We start from the raw sequence: 9,827 nt of genomic DNA, 5'->3' as shown, positions 1-9,827 counted from the left end.
GGTGGAGTGTGTGTGGGTTACCGGCACATCGGTTGGGCGAGTCAATAGGGTGACTCGGCGAGTAGGGTTGACCTGGGAGGTTGACTTTGACCAGAGTTGACTTGGTTGTCTATCGGGGGTCAGTTTGACTCAGTGTTGTATTGATATTGGTAGCTCGGGGAGCGAGTGGAGCAGGAGTTCAGAGAGTTGCCGGGCAGCAACTAGTGGGTTCATCAGCCAGTTCAACCAGTGCAGGTGAGTTTCCCTTTGTATGAATGGGTCTACGGCCACAATGTCGGCCCATGTAGTTATGAGTAGAAGACCCGGGGGTTAGCCCTTGGCACAGTATGCTAGTAAGATATTCGGTACGAGGTCCAATGATAGAGGGCGGGTGCCCAAGGAGTGGTTTATGTGATAGTTTATAATTGTTGTCTGCGTGATACTTGTATGTGCCTGGTAAGGAGGTGCATGTGGGCGAGGTCCTGTGTCTCACCAATTGCAGAGTGTGGATGGTGTTCCACATCTCATTAGCAGCAGATCAGGGGCGAGGCCCAAGTTAGGGAAAGAGTGAGTGTGGGATGGGCCCGTATCTCACTATCAGTAGGAGCATGGATGGGGTTCCATGACTCATCAGTAGAGTTCGGTTGTTAGGACCGGAGGGTAGTCAGACGCCCCAGAACCGTCTGACAGTATATGATGATATGTTTATATGTTGGCAAGTTATGTTATATGTGATAGTGGTAGTAGGAGGGGAATAGTCCGCAAGTTCGGTCATTAGGACCGAAGGGTAGATCGGACACCCCAGATATGTCTGATAATATGTTATGTTATGATATATGTGATAGTAGCAGTAGGGGGTGAAATAGTCCCCGAGGATCGGTTGTTAGAACCGATGGGTAGTCAGCACCCCAGAATGGCTTGACATGGGTAGTCAGCACCCCAGAATGGCTTGACATGGGTAGTCAGCACCCCAGAATAGCCTGACATGGGTAGTCAGCACCCCAGAACAGCTTGACACGGGTAGGTCGGCACCCCAGAATGGCCATACCGGGTAGGTCGGGCACCCCAGAATTGCCCGGCAGTGTGTATGATATGTGATCGTATGATATGTGATTGTATGGTATGTGGTAGGGTGAGGAACTCACTAAGCTTCGTGCTTGCGGTTTTCAGTTTTGGTTTCAGGTACTTTCGGTAGCGGAGGGAAGAGCTCGGGGTGATCGCATGGCACACACACCATAGATTAGCCAGCCTGGGAATGTTTACTCTGATAATGAACATGTGTTTTGAAAACTTATACTCAGATTATGTTTTGGAATGATGTCTTGCTTAAAGTAATGTTTTATTAAAAGAAATTTTTGGTCTTAAATTTTGGGTCGTTACGGTTGGTATCAGAGCCTTGGTTTAAGGGATTCGGACATGCTCTTGGGTGTGTCTGAACTCAAACTGGGGAATTGGTATAGAAGTTTTCAAAATGAAAAGACAGTTTTGTAAAAAGAGAGTTTTGGGAAAGAAAACAGTTTTAGAAAAGCAAAAATAATTCAGAAAGGAAAGAACTTTGAAAAGAGAAAAAGGGTGTGGTGCATGCAATCAACAGAGCTCAAGTATGTACCCCAAAATACCCATACAAGTTTATGTTATGATTATCAGTTAGTAGAACAGCATGCTAGATAAGGACTAAGAATCTAGGGAGGATGCCTTATGTGCCTATTATATGTGCTTTGAGCTGCATGATAGTGCTGATTAGACAGTAGTAGGATAGCCTGTTTAGGTTATGCCTGAGTTTATGAGTTTGTGTTGCACGCTAGTTCGGTTTCTTGCTATGTGGATATGATTGCTTGAGTATGTTGTGGTTAGATTTTCCCTTGTCTGAATGCTGCTTGCTTTGTGCATTGTGGGATTCTGAGTGATGGGAGTTAGCCATTAGGTGAATACGTCACGTCACATGTAATCAGGGTTGAATAATCTCAAAGTGCTGGATTTGGCCCTATTGCGCAACTCTCGTTTGAGTCTAACCGTCGTAGGGACGAGTCTTTTACTCGAAGGATTATCTGAGTCTCGTCACATGTGATGGTATTCAGGTAATGGCTAATTGGCATCACAAGGAGACCTTCAGCAGCTGAGGACTGGTTGAGTTGAGTCAGAGGTTTCCCTAGGGTAAGCCTAGGATGAGATAGTGTTGGGTGCAGTAGTAGTGGATAAGGGACCTAGCGGAGTCAAAGAAATTCCTGAGGAAAGTACGGATAGATGTGGAAGGTAGTATGGGCCCGTACTACTGAAAGCAGAGAATCCGTACTGGATTCGGGAAAGGCCGAGACAAGACCGGGAACCTGGTAGGGTGTGTTTGGTCTCGCATCAGTGATGAGTATTCTGATAGTGGTTGTGGGATATTTTCAGCATGGTGACGTTGCGAGAGAGACCAGTGGGTGGATCAGGCGCCGGAGAGGGATCAGGCTCGGGTTCAGGGGCCGAGCAGCTCGAGAAGCGAATGAGGGAGTTGATATCCGCCAAAGTTACGCGCAGTATTTTGAATCAGACTCCTGTGATCATTGGCACGGTCAAGGAGGGTATATTGGAGATTTTGGATGAGAGGCTGGGAGCCTTCCGTACTGAGATGATGGCTCTGTTGGGAGCACGCACCTTGACATTTCAGGAGTTCAGGGCTTGCGGGGCACCAGATTATCATGGGGCTAGGGACCCCATCGCTAGCAGCAGATGGTTGGCTGATGTTGCCAACGCATTCCGTACGAGCCGGTGCCTTGAGGGGGACAAGGTCAGACTCGCTTCCTGTCTTCTGAAGGACAGAGCGAGGGATTGGTGGGAGGAGATTGGTCATGCTTTGGGTGATGATGCCACGTTGGATGCGATGACTTGGAGCGATTTCTCGGCCAGGTTCAGGGCAGAGTTTTCGCCGATTATTGAGGTGCAGCAGTTGGCACGGGAGTTTCAGGATTTGGCACAGACCACTGAGACTGTGGCGGAGATCACCGCCAAGCTCAGGGAGAGGGCTCTTCTTGTACCGCAGTATGTCGCGGATGAGGAGATGAAGAAGGCCTGATACCATAAGATGTTGAGGGATGACATCAGGGAGTTCGTGAGCAGATCCAGCTGTAAGACGCTGGAAGATATGATTTCTCGGGCTAGAGAGAGGGAAATTGATTTGGAGCAGATCCGGAAGAGGAAGCCGGATGAGGTTCAGGTAGCTGCAGGTTCGGGCAAAAGGCCCAAGGGATCGGATCCGAGATCAAGGGATTATCAAGACCGCAGTCGGTGAGGGAAGTGTGGTAGGGCGCACGGGGGCACGTGCAGGAGTGTTAGCGGTTGTGAGTCTGGCTGTTTCAAGTGCGGTCGGACTGGTCATTACAGCAAGGATTGTACTATTACCACCGCGCAAGGATCTGACTTCTTATGTTTTCATTGCCATCAGCGGGGCCACAAGAAGGCCCAGTGCCCCAGTTTGTTTTCAGTAGGACGGTTGATGACACCTGCCCCTGCAACTTTGAGGATCACAAACGGCCGTCAGGGCCGTGCAGAGGCGCCTGCGGTAGGAGGCAGAGCTCTTCAGATGACTACCTTAGAGGCGCGATCAGCACCGTACATTGCAGGTATGTGATTTCTGTTTTCAGTTCTTTTATTTGTGCATGATTATATTGTTATGGTTCTGCATCATTATCGGTATGAGTATTTTATTTTTGAGCGGTTGATTGTGATCGAGTTATATGCCATCTTCATACCTTGGATATTCGAATGGTAGTGAGGGGATGTGCCCTATTGGAGAAGGTTACATAGGATGCAGTAACTGTAGCATGCTTGGGAGAGACCTGGTATGTCTCGCTAGATCGGAGTTGTATAGTGTTAGAGATGGATTTGTTAGATCCATAGCTATGGTAAGCTTGGGTTCCTCAGCAGATTGATTATGGAATGGTAGCAAGGATTGGGATTTCTTTTTGAGTATTGAGTAACAAGGGGTAAGCAGGATCGAAGTGGGGGAGAATCCTCCGAGTGTGCAAAGGTAGGAGCAAGCTGACCCAGGATGAGTGTGCGACCTCCGAGAAGGAAAGGAAGTAGTTCAGCGTTTGATGGATTGAGGATTTCAGGGTTGGGAGTTTGAGAAACTCCCCATCAGCTAGTGCGTGGTTGGGAATTCAGGTTGTGGATCGCCCGTAGGACTCGAGGGAGTCGAAATGAGGATCTTGAGAGCTAATGGCACATGGGTGCCTTCGTGATAGCAGTTAGTGGTGGCAGTGTTGTAAGACTACGGGGCAATCGTAGCATTCACTAGCAGTCAGCAATGGATGGTGATGTAAGACTATGGGTACGTCGTAGCATTCCTTAGTAGCTTCGTTAGCGGAGTTGGGGCGAGGCCCTTATTTCCTAGTGATCAGATAGGGATCAGGAATGGGTAGTGGATGGGAATGATAGGGAGTTGCCTTTATAGCCCTAGAGAGGTGAAAACTTTGGAGAGGCCGCTCCAGGATATAGTTGGGTGAGACCCGTGGGCGAGGCCCGTATGAGATTAACAGTGTAGATGAGACCTGGGAGCAGGGTTGCTCAGTAGTATGGTTGGGTGAGACCCGTGGGCGAGGCCCAAGCGAGAGTGATTAGACTAGTGGGACTAGAAGGATAGAGGAGGGTGGGACCCGTGGGCGAGGCCCGTGAGTTTTAGTAGCACAGGTGGGACCTGGTAGGGACCTCAGTGTCAAGTTAGGGGATCGGGGATCCCAGGTTTGTAGTGCCTGAATGGCAGAATTGATTGAGCAGTTATAGGTGGTCGAAGTTTCTTTGGAAGTCGTTGGGAGCGGCTATTGGTGGTGTTGGGACTAGCTACCGGTGGGAGCCGGTAATCCAGACACTAATAGGTGGGTAGGGACCAGGGTGGTCTCAGTTCGTCCGGAAGGCAGACAAGGAATGGCAGAATTTTTAGTCTGTAGTACTATGGGTAAGCAGTGTATGGTGGAATTCAGTTAGTTGAATCGAGGGGTGCTCGGCACCAAGTTTTGGCAGAGAGGAGTGTCAGTGGTTACTAACGGTGATGACCTGTACTTGGAATAGCGGGGGTGATGCAGTTGGTGAAGGATAGGGCCTTCACAGTGACAGAAGGAATAGTTGGATATGGAGCATCGCCTTAGGAAGGCAACGGAATCGCGTAAGGAAAGAAGGGGTCAACCCCTATGAGTTCAAGTGCAGTACTCGGAGAATACCAGAAGGATTGTCGGTGGAGTAAGTTGTGTTTCTAAGTTGTTCAAGGTCAGGTTTGAACCGAGGTTTTATCCGCAAGGTTTACGTTAGTCAGAATGACCAGGTGGAACACTAGCAAAGGTAGGCAGCTGGTGTTGGGATAATTGGTGGGTTTTGGAAGCCGATCGCAGGCGGTAGACCATGGCAAACTTCGAGGACGAAGTTTAGTTTAAGTGGGGGAGAGTTGTAACACCCAAAGTTTTGAAGGCCAAGAAAGGAAAGAAAACCCTAATTTTTAGGGGCGACTCGGCGAGTCCAAGGAGGAACTTGGCGAGTCCAATCGGGATCCGAGTCGAGGTATAAGTAACCAACTCGGCGAGTCGGCCAAGTGGACTCGGCGAGTCTGGTATGTTCGAGGAAAACCCTAAATTCGGGAATTGGAGCCTATTTAAGCGCCTCATTCTCTCCCCTAGGGTTCCTTTGCTGCCTCTTTCACCCAGAACATTAAACCCTAGCCGCCATATCCTCTATTTGAGCCATTGTTACCTTGGAAGGTGCATTAAAGCTTGGAGAAGGAAGAAGGAACTTGGAGGAGCAAGAAGGGACTATAGATCTGGGATTGTGAGTTCATTTTGAGCATCTGGAGGTAATAAACTGGTTCCTGGACCCTTTTTGCACCTAGATCTATGTGTGGTTGTTGAGGCTTTTTAGCCATAATGTTATTATTTTGAGTTAGAAGCAAGATCTGAAGTTGCTACTTCAGATCTAAGCATATTATGGTCGTGAGAAGCATAAAGTAGCAGCACTTGAGTTGATTATGGAGTCTCCTTGCCTTAAACCCTAGTTTGTGGTGTATTTTGCCTAGATCTCCTTCTCTATACGTAAAGTTTGCAACTTTACATGAGGAATGGGCTTGGGAATGGTAGATCTACAGTTTGGAGTCCATGCATGACTCAAAAGTCCTCTGCATGTATGGAGATCTGAATGGACTCGGCGAGTCCTTTGAGTGGACTCGGCGAGTAGCATGAAGATTTGGAGGAACTCGACGAGTGGGATGAACAGCTCGTCGAGTCAGATGAAGTTGGGCAGGAACTCGGCGAGTTGGAAGAACAAATCGGCGAGTCTGTTGAAGGTTGTCCTGGACTCGGCGAGTCTGTTCTTGGACTCGGCGAGTCAGGTTGCGAAACCTCGAACCCTTCGTGTTGAGACTCGAATCAGTGAGTCGAATGGAGACTCGGTGAGTTGGACAGGTCGGGACTCGGTAATCGGTAGACTCGGCGAGTCACGGACTGACTCGGCGAGTTGAGTCGCGAATAGAAGGACTCTGAACATATGAACTCGGTGAGTCAATAGGGTGACTCGGCGAGTAGGGTTGACCTAGGAGGTTGACTTTGACCAGGACTTTGACTTTGACCAGAGTTGACTTGGTTGTCTGTCGGGGGTCAGTTTGACTCAGTGTTGTATTGATATTGGTAGCTCGGGGAGCGAGTGGAGCAGGAGTTCAGAGAGTTGTCGGGCAGCAGCTAGTGGGTTCATCAGCCAGTTCAGCCAGTGCAGGTGAGTTTCCCTTTTTATGAATGGGTCTACGGCCACAATGCCAGCCCATGTAGTCATGAGTAGAAGACCCGGGGGTTAACCCTAGGCACAGTATGCTAGTAAGATATTCGGGACGAGGTCCAATGTTAGAGGGCGGGTGCCCAAGGAGTGGTTTATGTGATAGTTTATAATTGTTGTCTGTGTGATACTTGTATGTGCCTGGTAAGGAGGTGCATGTCGGCGAGGTCCTGTGTCTCACCAATTGCAGAGTGTGGATGGTGTTCCACATCTCATTAGCAGCAGATCATGGGCGAGGCCCAAGTTAGGGAAAGAGTGAGTGTGGGATGGGCCCGTATCTCACTATCTGTAGGAGCATGGATGGCGTTCCATGAGTCATCAGTAGAGTTCGGTTGTTAGGACCGGAGGGTAGTCAGACGCCCAAGAACCATTTGACAGTATGTGATGATATGTTTATATGCTGGAAAGTTATGTTATATGTGATAGTGGTAGTAGGAGGGGAATAGTCCCCAAGTTCGGTTGTTAGGACCGAAGGGTAGATCGGACACCCCAGATATGTCTGATAATATGTTATGTTATGATATATGTGATAGTAGCAGTAGGGGTGAAAGAGTCCCCGAGGATCACTTGTTAGGACCGATGGGTAGTCAGCACCCCAGAATGGCTTGACATGGGTAGTCAGCACCCCAGAATGGCTTGACATGGGTAGTCAGCACCCTAGAATGGCCTGACATGGGTAGTCAACACCCCAGAACGGCTTGACACGGGTAGGTCGGCACCCCAGAATGGCCGTACCGGGTAGGTCGGGCACCCCTGAATTGCCCGACAGTGTTTATGATATGTGATTGTATGGTATGTGGTAGGGTGGGGAACTCACTAAGCTTCGTGCTTACGATTTTCAGTTTTGGTTTCAGGTACTTCCGGTAGCGGAGGGAAGAGCTCGGGGTGATCGCATGGCACACACATCATAGATTAGCCAGCCTGGGAATGTTTACTCTGATAATGAACATGTGTTTTGAAAACTTATACTCAGATTATGTTTTGGAATGATGTCTTGCTCAAAGTAATGTTTTATTAAAAGAAATTTTTGGTCTTAAATTTTGGGTCGTTACAGTTGGTGGCTCAACTACTTTCTAAGTGACATAGTGTGTTCTTTTGGAACACCTATGAAACATACTATCACAAGACCCTTAATGATCTTATCTATTTGCTAAGATCAACTTCCTAAAAACTTTATGGACATTGACAATGATGACATTGGAAATCCAAAAAAAGCATTCTCTTCCTAATAGAAAGGGATCGGCCATAGTCAACTCGGTTGACCAAATGGTAAAGAGAGAAAACTAAGTCTGAGATAGTCTCATTACCAAAGGGTCCATATGTTTATATTGCCAAGGAAAGGGGCATTAGTTACGAAGTTGCCAATTTTACCTAAGGATGGTAAAGTCAATAAGTATGACTTTATTTCAGGTAAAATCCACTATCTAACTCTGCTAAGTTTCTATTTTGAGATTCTTGATACATGATGTGACTGGGTCACATGTTGATGTTTTAAGAATCAAAGAAAAGTAAAGAAACTTAAAGAAAGAATATGCTGAATCTGATCGCGTAGATGGATTTCTATCGCATAGTTTGAAGATTAGATTCTTGAGATACTTCTTAGGAGTTATGATATATTTGCTTAGGAATAGACAACAACAAGTTTTCATATGGATTGTACGGATAAGTTTTTCCGCAAAGTTTTTAAAATAAAAGGAAAATTTCTGATTTTATTTATTTTAAAATATCCTTACAATGGCATCTGAGAAAATTTTTGTTGCTTATAGGATTCCATTAATAGCAAGAGTGGAAATATGAAATTGATTGTTTCATTTGTGGTAATGTCTAAATTTACCAAATAAGGAAAGATTCTCATCACCCAAGTTTCAATTGGACCGGAACTTAGAATCATGCAAGTTGTATAGCATGATGAATGAGAACTTTCAAGTATTGGAAAATTAAGACTAATTACTTGTTCACATGGATGTGTGAGTCAAGTAAAGGACTAAGGGATCGAGTACACATTCTTGTGCACTGATCAAGCCCACCAAAAATAATCGATAAGACTATTCCTCATGATTTACTAAAGTTTAGTAAATATGGTTATACTTATAAGTCTAAGTATAATTCTGAAGCATTGGAAAAGTCTCGATGTATAGCAGAACGAATGAGAAGAATCAAATTAGGCAGAAGGATAAAAGTTTCTCAAATCTGAAAAGATGGGAGAGTACTTTATGATATACGATCATCTTAATGATTAAGAGACCTTATCACAATTCATCCTCTAAGTGCATTCTGATAGATAAGAAGAGGAGTTATGAATTGTTGAAGTGGTTAAATCAAGAAGATGAGTCATACTTGATATAACAACTGTTGTGATTTACATTTCTTTACTTTCCGCAACTAACCATCTAACTATCTAACTATATTATTGTTGAGCTTTTGATCCTTTGAGATTAACTCTATTCCGCAATATACTTGTACTAACGTTTGTTCAAGTGTGTCTCCAAGTTTTTTCTCTTAATAATTGGTATCAGAGCCAAAGTGGTTGCTTTTTGAATATCAGAACTCTGATTTTTCATTAAGCCTTCTATACCACTAAAGCTCATTTCTCAAAAAAAAAAATGGCACAATCGTTATCTCTGAATGTTTCCAATAGTGTTGGTGGTTCTAACTGATCCCCAATACTGGTAGCAAATGAATATCATCACTGTTCACAAAGAATGGAGAGGTACTTAAGAAGACTGGGTAGAGATGTATGGCGATCCGTGGAAGAAGGACCACATGTTCCAATCCTCACACCAGTTCAAACTGACGGTGCTGCAACCAGACTAGGAGGAGGTCAACCAACTATGAGTCGTCCTACCAAGGATGATCTCGATAAAATGGAAAATGATGTTGTTGCTTTTTATGAAATTTCTTATGGTGTCGCTCCTGACAACTTTGATATTATCATAAACTGCAAGTCAGCAAAAGAGATCTGGGATGTACTCAAAAACCTGTACGAAGGCTCAGAACAAGCATAAGATAAGAAGCTCACTACCGCACTCAACGACTTCAACAACTTCAAAGCTCATGTT

The sequence above is a fragment of the Lactuca sativa genome, chromosome 8, assembly GCF_002870075.4.
Source record: "Lactuca sativa cultivar Salinas chromosome 8, Lsat_Salinas_v11, whole genome shotgun sequence".
NCBI classification, from domain to species: domain Eukaryota; kingdom Viridiplantae; phylum Streptophyta; class Magnoliopsida; order Asterales; family Asteraceae; genus Lactuca; species Lactuca sativa.
This window is presented reverse-complemented; position numbering follows the sequence as displayed.